This window comes from Azolla caroliniana, unplaced genomic scaffold (genome assembly GCF_043228905.1).
Source record: "Azolla caroliniana isolate FFs.n. ecotype wild unplaced genomic scaffold, voAzoCaro1.0.p SCAF_16, whole genome shotgun sequence".
Classification (NCBI taxonomy): Eukaryota; Viridiplantae; Streptophyta; class Polypodiopsida; order Salviniales; family Salviniaceae; genus Azolla; species Azolla caroliniana.
In genome coordinates, this window is record NW_028230451.1 from 1,364,550 (window position 1) to 1,377,243 (window position 12,694).

Below are 12,694 nucleotides of genomic sequence, written 5' to 3' on the forward strand. Positions count from 1 at the left end.
TACAATAGAGGTGAGATGAAATGTCTCCCTCTGTTTTCTATATGTACATTTCTCAAGTAATTTACTAAGGTGTATCTTTAAAAAAAAAAAAAAAAGTTTTACTTACAATAATTTAAACACAAGTGTTTCTTTCTGTCTTTTTGTATTTGAAAATTGTTCCTCTTTTCATTTGGGCATATAGGTCATTCTCATTCTGACTTGGAGACCAATTTACTTGATCCATGACATGGTGGAGGTGAGGGAATATGCCACAGGGAATTTCATGGGAAGAGTGCTAATAACAAAATTCTATATGCTATGAAGATGCTTCATATTATTGGTAGGAAACCTCAATGTGAGGTAAAACAAAAACTATTTTTTTGGAAAAAAAAAAACAAAAACTATTAAAGCACAATGCGATGCTCCAAAATACTCCAAGAATAACTGAAATTTGCTAAGTGAAACATCATAGAGCTGGAGATACTCATGCAATTATGGTTTAAGGAACCGCTTACATAAGAAGAATTCATCTACAACAATTGGATTGAACTTTGAAGACCAAATGGTTACATCATGTCCACATAATTGATAATCCCCAAAGTCTTAGTTCATTGAAAAATTGGATGTATTGTGAGGTAGCTTTGGGAACGAAACTAAATATCCAAAAATTCTTTCCAAAATGTCATGTTGAGAAATGACTAGAGGGGTGTTGCCTCACCCCGCCTCACACTTTCCAAATAATGGTACCAAATTTGAACCAAAATTACATCTCTTGGATCTTGTCTATGTGATTCTTCTTTGATGAATATTTATCTCAATTGGTAAAAGAACAAATAAGGAACCATAAGAACAATCTCTCTTTTAATGTCAAAACATGTTAGATTCTTGCTTAGAAATTTTTTCTACTAAGAGTATGACTTAACTATGGTTTGTAGTTGCTCATTGTGACGTTTTATCCATGGAGCAATAAATAATAATAATAAGCAATATATGTACCTTGTTGGCTGCAATTTAATTCATTGGTATGAGATGATAAAAAAGATAATGAAGATGGTATTGGTGCGATGACTCTCTTAGATAGAGGGATGCAAGAGGTGCCACCGCTTCAGAGCACAAAAGTATCGCGGGATCTATTTGAAGCGGGTCGGGAACGACCGGCTGAGAATCCCGTAGGGGATTTGCATCCTGCTGTGGAGACCATACCCCCCGAAATAGGTGTTAGGTTGCCCCATAACATGGGGATCGGCCCAAACATGGGCGTCAACATCACTGCTTTCGGATGAGGATCCTAACGTGGAATGTACAGGGCCTTGGTGGAGGCTGACAACACCAAGAGTGCAGAAGACTTCAGGAGGAGCTGAATCCCCTTAATATAGGGGGCCATATTGACATATTGCTTTTGCAGGAACACCACCTCTTGCAAGAGCGAACTCAGAGCTTAGTAAACCCCTTGTCGGGTGGGTGGACCACATGGTGGTCAGCTGCATAGGGTGACCTCCACCGAAGAGGAGGGGTCTGCATCTCGATCAACGATAAGGCCCGATACGAAGTAACATCATCTGGCACGCTGGTGGAGGTTCGGGCCTTATACGTGCTTCTGAAATGGAATCGCCTACAGGTTGGGGTGCTAAACATTTATGCCCCTAACTCAACCCCCGAGAGAGCAATCTTTTGGAGGATGTTAGCGACAACATTACCTGATGCCGAGGCTTGGGTAATGGCAGGTGATTTCAACATGACTGAACACCTGGGAGATAGGAAAGGAGAGACCCAGAGGCCTATTTATGGTGTGGAGCTGGATTCATGGGCTTTCCTAATTGGCAAAATCGGGGTGAAGGATACATGGGGCTCTTCCCTTAGGAGAAGCTCACATTCGTTGCACTTTTCCAAAGCCGTCGGGAATGCTAGGGGCGGTAGTCTTGCATGACTAGATCACATATACATCAGCTCATCCCTCGAAGAGCTTGGGGGCTCCTTTGCTATCTTGGCAGGTCTTACCTTTTCAGATCATCACCCAGTGAGACTAGACCTTAACCCACCCAACGATAGCAAGGGCAGTCTCAATGTGAAGATCCCCACAAAGATCATGAAGAGTGAAGAGGTGAAGGCCGGTTTACAAAGTATATGGCAAGACACCATGGGCAGTGAATCAGCCATCGAAGATTTACAGAAAAAATTGGCCCTCTCTGTTGTAGACAAGGCCGTCAATGCGGAAGATCTAGTAGCGTTCTGTTCGTGTTGAATACCTGCATATGACAGTTTCCAAGATCGTGCACAGAGATAGAGAGAGAGAGAGAGAGAGAGGAGGCACACAAGACTCTTTCTATTCCATAGAAACAATAATACAACCAACCTTACAAAAAGGTTACAAGGTCACTTTATATAGTGACCGACTTAGGGCAACTACCATTTATGCTAATTACACAAATGGCCCAAACTTGATCTATACAAAGGGATAGTGTGAATACGTCCATTATACACTTGTATTCGACACTCCCCCGTAATGGGCGTATACATGAGTTATCTAAGATTACAGGTATAAACCTAGGTTCTCTGACATATCAGTTTTGTTCGAGTCGGCAGGGTCCGAAGGCAGAAGACCGAACTGGTCGGGTCGGAAGAGTTGAAGCCGATCATTAAGGAACTGATGTCGGTTGTCTGAAACCATCCCGCGCTGTGTCCGGCTCTAACCGGACTGGTTTGTCGTTACGCCCATCTGATGCCGAAGAGACCGAAAACGGTCTGCCGAAAGACACTTGGTCATTCCATCTGCGACATTGTCGGTTGTGGATATTTTCTCTAGACCGATTTTCCCTGAAATGACGCAGTCCCGAACGAAGTGATATCGAACGTCGATATGTTTGGAGGCGTTGTGGTGAACCGGATTTTTCGACAAGGCAACAACACCTTGACTGTCGCTATAGACAACTGGGGCCGAGTCATGGTCGACTTGTCGAAACGTGTGCGCCAGCCGGCCGAGCCACAAAGCTTCTTTTGCAGCGTCGGACGCAGCTACATATTCTGCTTCGGTCGTTGAGGTCGCTGTGCACTCCTGAAGTTTCGACTTCCACGAAATTGCTCCATTGCCGAATTTGAAGCAGTATCCAGTTGTTGATTTCCGACTGTCTATACAGCCGGCGAAGTCCGAGTCGGTGTAACCGACTACGCCTGAGGTTCGGTTTGGACCGAAAAGAATGCTGTGGTCTTTTGTGCCAGCCAAATATTTGAACACATGCTTGACTGCGTTCCAATGCGATCGGCCAGGATTGTGCATAAATTTGCTAACGACTCCTACGGCATGAGAGATATCAGGCCGTGTCGCGACCATCAGGTACATAAGGGAGCCGACTGCCGGTGCATATGGTACCGACTTCATATCTTCCCCCTCCGAACCGGATGTCGGGCAGTCTCGCTGAGAGAGCCGAAGATTCATGGGGAGCGGGGTTGAAGCAGATTTGGCTGATTGCATGTTGAAGCGTTCCAAGACACGTCCGATATAGTCGGTCTGAGACAAAAAAAGATGTCGTTTATCACGATGCCGACTAATCTTCATGCCGAGTATGTGTCGTGCCGGACCGAGGTCCTTCATGACAAACTTCAACCGCAGTTGCCGAATGAGATCGGCAAGTTCGCCCGCGTGGCGTCCAGAAATTAGCATGTCGTCCACGTAAATGATGAGGAAGATGGGTGATCCATCTTGAGCTGTGTTGGTAAAAAGACAATGGTCCTCATTGCTTTTTGAGAAGCCGATCGATTGGATGAAGTCGTCGAACTTCTTGTACCATTGTCGCGGTGCCTGTTTGAGGCCGTATAGACTCTTCCTGAGTCGGCAGACTAGATGTTCTTGGCCAATTGCCACGAAGCCTTTTGGCTGCTCCATATAAATTTCCTCTTCAAGATCGCCATGGAGGAAGGCTGTTTTGACATCTAGCTGAATCAGCTCCAAGTTGTCGGCTGCCACTACGCCGAGTAGAAAACGAAGGGTTGTCATTTTCACCACTGGTGAAAAAATCTCGTCGAAGTCGACGCCATATTCTTGTCTGAAGCCCTTCGCAACTAATCTGGCCTTGTACTTTGGGGTGGTCGAATCAGACGTCTCTTTTAGTCGATAGACCCACTTGCAAGGAAGAGCACGTCGATTCTTAGGTAATTCGACCAGATCCCAAGTCTTGTTTGCCTGAATGGAGTGCATTTCCGACTCCATCGCCAGATGCCAGGTGGCTGAATCGACAGATGTCGATGCTTCTTCATAAGACGTCGGTTCGCCGGCGTCGGTGAAGAAAATTCCAGGAGAATACCTCTCCGGAGGTTGCGACAGTCTCTCGGATCGTCGAGGTATAATTGGACTGGTCGTATCAGGTATCGAGGTCGGATGGTCCGAAAGCGAATTATTCTGCTGTGCCGAGTCGGAGTTGTCCGAGTCGGTAGTGTAAGGTTCAGCTACCTGTGAAGCTGACCGTGTGTTAAGAGCGGGGCCTTCTTGAAGGGTCGGCACATCGGAAAATGTTACCCTTCGGACTTCGATCGGTGTTTCGACTGATGGAGTCATAGCCGACTCGTTGAACACAACGTCCGAACTTCGAACGATTTGTCTGCGTTCGGGGTCCCAGAGTCGGTATCCCATTTCGCCGTCTGATCCATATCCAAGGAAAATGCATTTCCTGGACCGAGGTGCAAGTTTTCGGCGATCATCTTTCGGAATAAGGGCGTACGCCTCGCATCCGAAGATCCTCAGCTTGTCGTAATTCGGCTTGCTGCCGATCCATAGTTCCTGAGGAATTTGAAGTCCTAGAGGTCTGCTTGGCGACATATTGATTATGTGTACTGCCGTGAGTAGAGCCTCTGCCCAGAAGCCATCCGACAGTCCGGAGTGTTGGAGCATGGAAACTATCTGTTCTTGGATTGTCCGATTCATGCGTTCTGCAATCCCGTTTTGCTCCGGACTGTGTGGTGCCGTAAATTCACGTCGGATGCCGCGTTGTCGGCAGAATTTGACGAATTTTTCTGATTTGAACTCTCCCCCATTGTCGGTCCGAAAGCATTTCAGTTTTCGGTCAGTTTGATTTTCTACCATAGCGAGCCAATCGGAGAAGATCGAGAAGACACGATCTTTGGTACGAATTGGATAAGCCCACACCTTTCGAGTCGAATCGTCAATAAAACTGACGAAGTAAGAGGCACCGCCGAGAGACTGATGCGGCATTGGGCCACAGACGTCCGAGTGGACTAAATCGAGAGGTCTCGTTTCTCTTGGTGCTGATGTCGGGTGTGATGCGGCTGCTTGTTTGCCATACTGGCAATGTTCGCAGAATTGATGGTCCGAGAAGGAGAGTTTAGGGATGTATCCGGCTCTAGATAGGTGCGTAATGCCGGCCTTGCTGAGGTGTCCTAATCTTCTGTGCCATAGTGATGACACAGGAATGTCCACCAAAAACAGGTTACCCTCTCTGAGCGTAACATGTAACGGATACAGTGAGTGTATCTTGGGTCCTCTAGCAAGCAGGAGGTTCCCCCTGTGGAGTGTCCACCCTCCCGAAGAAAAACCGGCACGAATGCCGTCTTCATCTAGTTGTCCGACTGAGATCAATGGCCTTGAGAGCTCGGGTACATGTCGGACATTGTGAAGTACAAGTGTAGAGCCACCTGCAAGGTTGAGCTCTACTGTGCCGATTCCAATGATGTCACAGTGTTGCGAGTTGCCGACTCGAACTGAGTCGGAGTGACGGATCGTATATTGCCGAAATTGGGATCGATGAGGAGTCACGTGAAATGACGCGTCCGAATCTAAGAGCCATGTGCTCGATTCTTCAGTCGTGAGCAGAACTTCTGATCCGACTGGATTTTCGATTGATAGTATATTCGGGTCGTTTGGTAGCACATCAGCTGAGAAGCTGACGTAATTGATCTCCTCATGCCGGCCACTCTTCTTGTCTGATTTCTGAGACTTGTCGTTCTTGTTCTTGAGTGCGCGGCAGTCGGCTTTGATGTGTCCGGGTTTCTTGCAATAGTTGCAGATTCGATTGTCCCGTGACTGGCTCCGTCTTCGCTGATTGTTCGGCTGCCTTGAGGAATCTCTTCCTCGTATGTTCGATCGGTCTGTCGAACCTTGTACTACATAAGCGTCGTCTGTTGAGTCTTTGGCGAAAGACTTTCTCCGAGCTGCTTCGGTCAGGATTGCGCTCGTGACTTCGGAGTATTTAATAGCCGTGGTTGACGCGTTGCACACGGTTGTGACGAAAGTTTCCCATGATGAGGGAAGGCTGCTCATGAGTATCATTGCTCTAAGTTCATCCTCGATTGCCGTCCCCTAAGATGAGATTTGGGATCTTATGCTTTCGTACTCATTGAGATGTGCTTGAACCGAATCTGATTCTTTCATCCGCAAGTTGTAGAGGCGCCGGATCAGAAACATCTTTGTTGCAGCGACCTTCTTTTCGTAGGTGTCCGACAGTGTTTTCCACAGTTCGAATGCTGTCGTACACGATTGCACCGTAAAGTATACCGATTCCGATAGGTGCATCCGAATCGTGGCGCGGACGATTCTGTCCAGCTTCTGCCACTCAATTGGTTTGTATCCTTCTGGAGGTTCTTCATTTTCGATGGGATCGATTTGCCCCTTGACTATGAGATAGTCCTGCATTTGCTCCTTCCAGAAATTGAAGTTCGATCCATCGAACTTTCGTAGACTCATTTCTGACGAGCCGGATGTTGATGCCATCAAATTTGGTTTCGGTTGACGAAGCTCGGTTCGGAGTTGACTACGAACCTTGTTGGAGTGCAGCCGGTTGGCTCACCCGATATCGTTCTAGTCGGATTTGAACCCGAGTCGGTTCGGCTTCGGATATATGTATTGTTGAACTTGCTCGAATTGACTCCGGTAACTTGAGGGACAGAACCGACTGGTCTTCCCGAATGTTGCCGAGTCGGAGTGAGCCCGGTTCGCTTCCGAATATATATGCCGAATACCGATTATTGAAACCGATTGTCTGGACCGATTCTGCTTCGGGTGACTGCAGCGACGAGAGAGACGGATCCAACTGATCCTCCCGAATGTCGATCAGCCGGATGAAGCACGAATTGGGGTTGTTGTCTTGAGACTGATCTGCACCGAGTGGTTACAATGAGCGGCGAGCAGCGTTTGATGACCTCTTCGGATGCCGTTTAACCGAGTGGAGCACGATCGTGTCAATGTTGCACAAGGGGATTTCACCTCGAGCGGTTACGATCACAAGGAACAGAGTACAACCGGCTGGCTTACTCCAAGCGAAGATGATCTAACGCGATGAGATGCAAGCCTCGTTTTTCTTCTTCTTCTCTCTTCTTCGAATGACGCAAGAAACCGAATCGCTATGCAGGCTGAGACGACGGCCGACATCGGGTTGAGGAACCTCTGCTCTGATACCAGATGTTGTAGACAAGGCCGTCAATGCGGAAGATCTAGTAGCGTTCTGTTCGTGTTGAATACCTGCGTATGACAGTTTCCAAGATCGTGCACAGAGATAGAGAGAGAGAGAGAGAGAGAGAGGAGGCACACAAGACTCTTTCTATTCCATAGAAACAATAATACAACCAACCTTACAAAAAGGTTACAAGGTCACTTTATATAGTGACCGACTTAGGGCAACTACCATTTATGCTAATTACACAAATGGCCCAAACTTGATCTATACAAAGGGATAGTGTGAATACGTCCATTATACACTTGTATTCGACACTCTCCTCCTCCTTCTTATAACAGGAGACCAAGCGCGCCCTCCAGCAGGTTAGAGCCATTGAAACAAAATTAAGGAAGGTTGTTGCGGCAGCGGAACGGTTGCTATAGGTAGACCCTGGCTGCACTTGGTCTAGAGCTAAGCAGGAGGAAGCAAAGATGAAGGTACAGGAAAGGACTTTGGAGAAGAACCGAATGTTGTTTCGAAGAAACGCAACATGGTGGGCTAGAAAAGACGACAAGGTCAATCAACATTTCTTTCACTACAAGGCACCCAAGGGTGGTGGTGGACGTATACAAGGGTTGCGAAAACCAGACGGCTTGATAACGGAGGACAAGACTGAGATTCTGGAAATGGCAACACAATATTATCGTGACCTCCTCGCACCTATGCATGTGAGGCAACACACGGAGCTGGCTGATCGAGTGATGTCTTGCATTCACCCCAAGGTAACCCAGGCGATGGAAGTTGTGCTCGATAGCCCCATCTCTCGTTTAGAACTCTCGGAGGCGCTTAGGGGATTGTGAAGGGGTGCATGCCCCGGCCCCGATGGTCTCTCACGAGATTTCTTCGAGATTCATTGGGAATGTGTTATCCCGTCTTTGGAAGCCGGAGTTCAAGAGATTTGGTCCTCAGGAAAGATGCCAATTGGTGTGGCTGAGGGGATGATATATCTCATCCCCAAAGCGTTAGAGCGAAGCCTAGAGTTGCGCCAGTGGCGTCCAATCACGATCCTTAACACGACATACAAGATACTCGCTAAAGTCCTACCTCGGCAGTTAGCAAGCTTCTTACCGGACATCATACATGACAATCAAACTGGATTTATCAAGAACAGGTGTATCTTTGATAATGTGTTGCTTCTTTGGGAAGCTATGGCATTGGCCGGCCGCTCTGCATCGAGCTCGGCTATTCTGATGTTAGACTTCGAGAAGGCCTATGACAGGGTGTTATGGCCCTTTTTGGAAAATGTGATGAGAGATTTGGGCCTACCTCAAAAATGGAGGAATTGCACTTCTGCACTCTATTGGACAGCTACGAGTAGCGTGCTGATGGCTGGTTCTAGGGGACCCGCCTTCCAACTACAACGCTTAGTGAGGCAAGGTTGTCCCCTAGCCCCATATCTCTATCTCTTTGTAATTGAGGCTTTCTCCGCCTACTTACAAGCACCAACCAACGGGATGCGGGGATTGCCCATCCCCAATGCGACTGAAGATTTGCTGTTATCTAAATATGCCGACGATACGGTTCTTTTCTTGCAAGGTGATGAGGAGAATTTGCAGCGGGCTGAACATCTTGTCGAGGACTTTTGTCAGGCGGCTGGTGCCGAGATCAATTGGAATAAAACCCAAGGCCTATGGTTCAGCGAACAAGAGAAACCAAGATGGCAACCCCATGCCGATTTTATGTGGGTCCCTGATGGGACGACGTTCAAGTACCTTGGATTTACGATGGGGAGGTCAATCCCCAAGGGAGCGCAATTGGCTCACGTACAAGCCAAAATAAATAGGAAGTTGACCCAATGGAGTAGATCTAAACTATCCTTCGCTGGTAGGGTCCTTGTTGCGAACCAAGTGCTGCTCGCTACCATCTGGCACTCAGTCTCCTGCTGGATTATGGACCCTGCAGGTCTGCACGCGATTAAGGCTGCATCAAGGGGTTTATATGGTCAGGTAAGGACAACCAAAGGGCTGCTGCCAGAGTGTCATGGTGTTGGTTAACGCAACCGCGGGCCAAAGGGTGGCTTGGCCTCATAGACCCCTTAATGTAGAGTCATTCATTGCTGGCTAAAATGGTGGTTCACTGCCTCCTGCCAAGTAAGGGGTGCTGGAAGGTACTACTTCGCAACAGGCTGCAAGCAAGGACTCCCAAGTATGGTAGGCCTTGGCCCGACTCCTTGAATTGGTGTTGCATGGGCGGAGTCGCATCCAAGCTAGCTTGCCATCCGGAGGACAGGGTCGCGAACTCCATCTTGCGGGCATGGTGCCATCTATGACAACATTTGGTCAAACACACCCCGGAGACATTGACCGAATGGACTAGACAACCACTATTTTGGAATCCTCACGTGCGAACAAGTGACGTCACGATGCTAGGGTAACTTAAGGGCCTAACATGGGGAAAGCTAGCATAAACAGGCCTCCTATCTATAAACGATTGGAGACGCATGGTTGTTTCAGGAAGAGCCCAAGAGGACCTTTTCCCTCCCCTCAAGGGAGCTACGAAAATGCGGAGACTGATAGCTGAGGCAGTTGACAGGGTTCCGATGGGGGAGGCGAGAGAACATGCATGGTTCGGTCTCTTGGACGAGGTTGGAATGGTCAAGTCGCTAAAGGGTGTGAGGGGATCGGGGAGAGATACAGTTTTGGGGGATAGTCAGAGCAGGGGCTCTTGGCACCCAATTCGAGTGGTGGCACAGGTTGACAACATCTGGAAGACAGACTCAGATGTTGCTAAGGTGGAACCCCATTGGAGGTTAAGGGTATATGGCTATCGCCCCCTTGTCGATCTGGATTGGGACCCAAGGGATTTCAGATGGAAACATGACGATAGACTCCATCACTTCTTCGATTACACCACTAAATTGGGTCGGACTTTGCAGCTGCAGCTAGGCAGTCCCCTTCGCAATGGCTGGCGAACATTGGGCATCCCCGATGAGGCGCTCATTACCTTTTGGAAAGGTCTCTGGCGTCTCCACATGCTTGAAAAGATCAAGCTCTTTTGGTGGCAGATCGGTCATAATGTGGTGCCCGTTGGCGAATGGCTAGATAAACGTGGCGGCCCATTATGCTGCCCACTGTGCTCTCGACCTATTGAGACTCTGAGACATTGTTTGTGGGATTATCCTCAAGTCCAAAAGATCTGGGATAGAGTGACTCGCCTCCTTGCGGCATGTGAAGTTGAAGGAACAACCTCGTGGAGCGTTGCGGCATGGATTGATCACTCGGGCAAAGGGTGGACAGGCACCATCAATGCAGACAGTTGGTGCTATGTATGCACGAGAGGCAAAATCGTCAAGATCCGTTTCGAAAGAGGCTTGCAACCTGCATCCCCTAGGTTTCCAGAAATCTAGATGCTGATCGCAAGTTTCACCTTGTGGTATATATGGAAAGTGCGTTGCCTCAAGGTTTTCCAAGGTACAGTACGACCCCCGGAGGAAGTGATCATGGACATATGGTTCGCGATTATTAGCTGCCTACGAAGGCAACTGGAAGAGATTTGCAGCCACTCCAACAACGTGGTCTCTGCCCGTTTGTGCTTTTGGCAGAAATGGCGGAACACACCTATGGTGATGCAAGGCGGGAGTGGCCCGAGGTGGAATTACCAGCCCCCACGCTGGTTGTTTCCTACTCACATGCCACCCTCTTTTCGTTGTAGGCCCCAAGAGCCGACTCGTACTAGGCAACATTGAAGGGCATCGCCTTAGATATAGGTAGCTTCTTACATTAAGTTAGGCCTCAAGGCATTGTAAGTAGGCTCATCTTCTTTTACTTGATCGGAGGAAGACTCCCCGATGTGTGTATAAGTCTCCTTGTAGACTCTCTATGTAATAATCCTTCCTAACTAATGGGAAAGTAGCTTCATTTTGGGAAAAAAAAAAGATGCTATTGGCCATATATAGGCTCCATTTGGGGCTTTCTTATATGTACTTAAATGTTATTCACAACAAGGTTTTCGCTTAAGACATAATATGAGTGCACAAGCTTAGATGTGTGGGGCATAAGCTAGCCTTACCCGAACACCCTTCCTTGTAAACCAAAAGCCGATGAGGTATTTTTCTTTGCATTTGCCATTTACCACACCACAGTTGAAAAAGACCTCCATGTGAAGTGAATTTGGGTTCTCATTTGGAGTATGGGTTCTTTGTTTGCTTTGAGCATGTGTTTTGGGTAGCACAATAATTAAAACTTTTAGGATTTTCCATAATATTGTGATATCTGAGTATTTAGTAGCTTTGTGGGATTAGGAGAAATCAACTTGATTGTAACTTAAAGATAGTTCCTAAACTCATCAACATATTTATAAATAGATTGATTTGTTGGACTTGTGGAGTCTCACTTTGTATTTAGTTTGATAATAGAGATTTTAGGAAATTCCACAATGTGGGGATACCTCAACGAGGAAAATATCATTTAGTGGCTTGGTGCAGTTAGGAAAGGTTATCATGTTTGTTAGCTCAATAGTAGTGTCTAAACTCATTTCAAATATTTATATATAGATTGATTTAGTTTGACTTATGGAGCCTCATTTTACACAAATGTATAAATAGATTGTTTTGTTGGAATTTAGTTGAACAAAAAACAATTGATAGGATTTAGTCTACTTCGCTACTTGGATTTTATTGATTGAATAGAAAAGAGGATTTATGCAAAAAATGAGATTATAAAGTACTTGATGTGAATAACAAGTCTTGTAACTCAATAATGGTTACAATGTATTTGAAGGGAGCAAACAATGAGATGAAGAAGATAGAGAGTGCACTTACCTATCAGAGGAAACACAATTATGTGTGTGTCTAAAGAACATGTGAGAGAATGTTTATGTATGAAAAGGATGAGAGAAATTTTATGTATAGAAATATTGTGAAATTAAATAAATATAGGTTTGCAAAGAGGGTCTCTAAAAACCCATTTTAAAACAATATGAGATGGAAAATAGACACAAGAAAGATGAAACAATAAGAAAAGAAAACAAAATGTTAAATGGATAACACAATGTGATACATTGCTTCTTATTTGCAAACACATTCATAGATTAGAATACAACGTACTTTTGTGCTTATAAAAAAATTCAAAATTATGAATAGAAAAGAGCTTTGGCAATTTTCTAGAAGCCTTCTATTAGGCTTCACAGAAACTTCTAGCATTAGGCTTCCCAACAAGTTGGCTTCTTCTTTAAACACACAATGCTAATAAGAGAAATTGGTTTAAATAGTGAGAGGAAGGAATGGTAGTTCAAAATTTGGGCCCAAATATGTTGTATGGGACAACCATAAAAGGCAT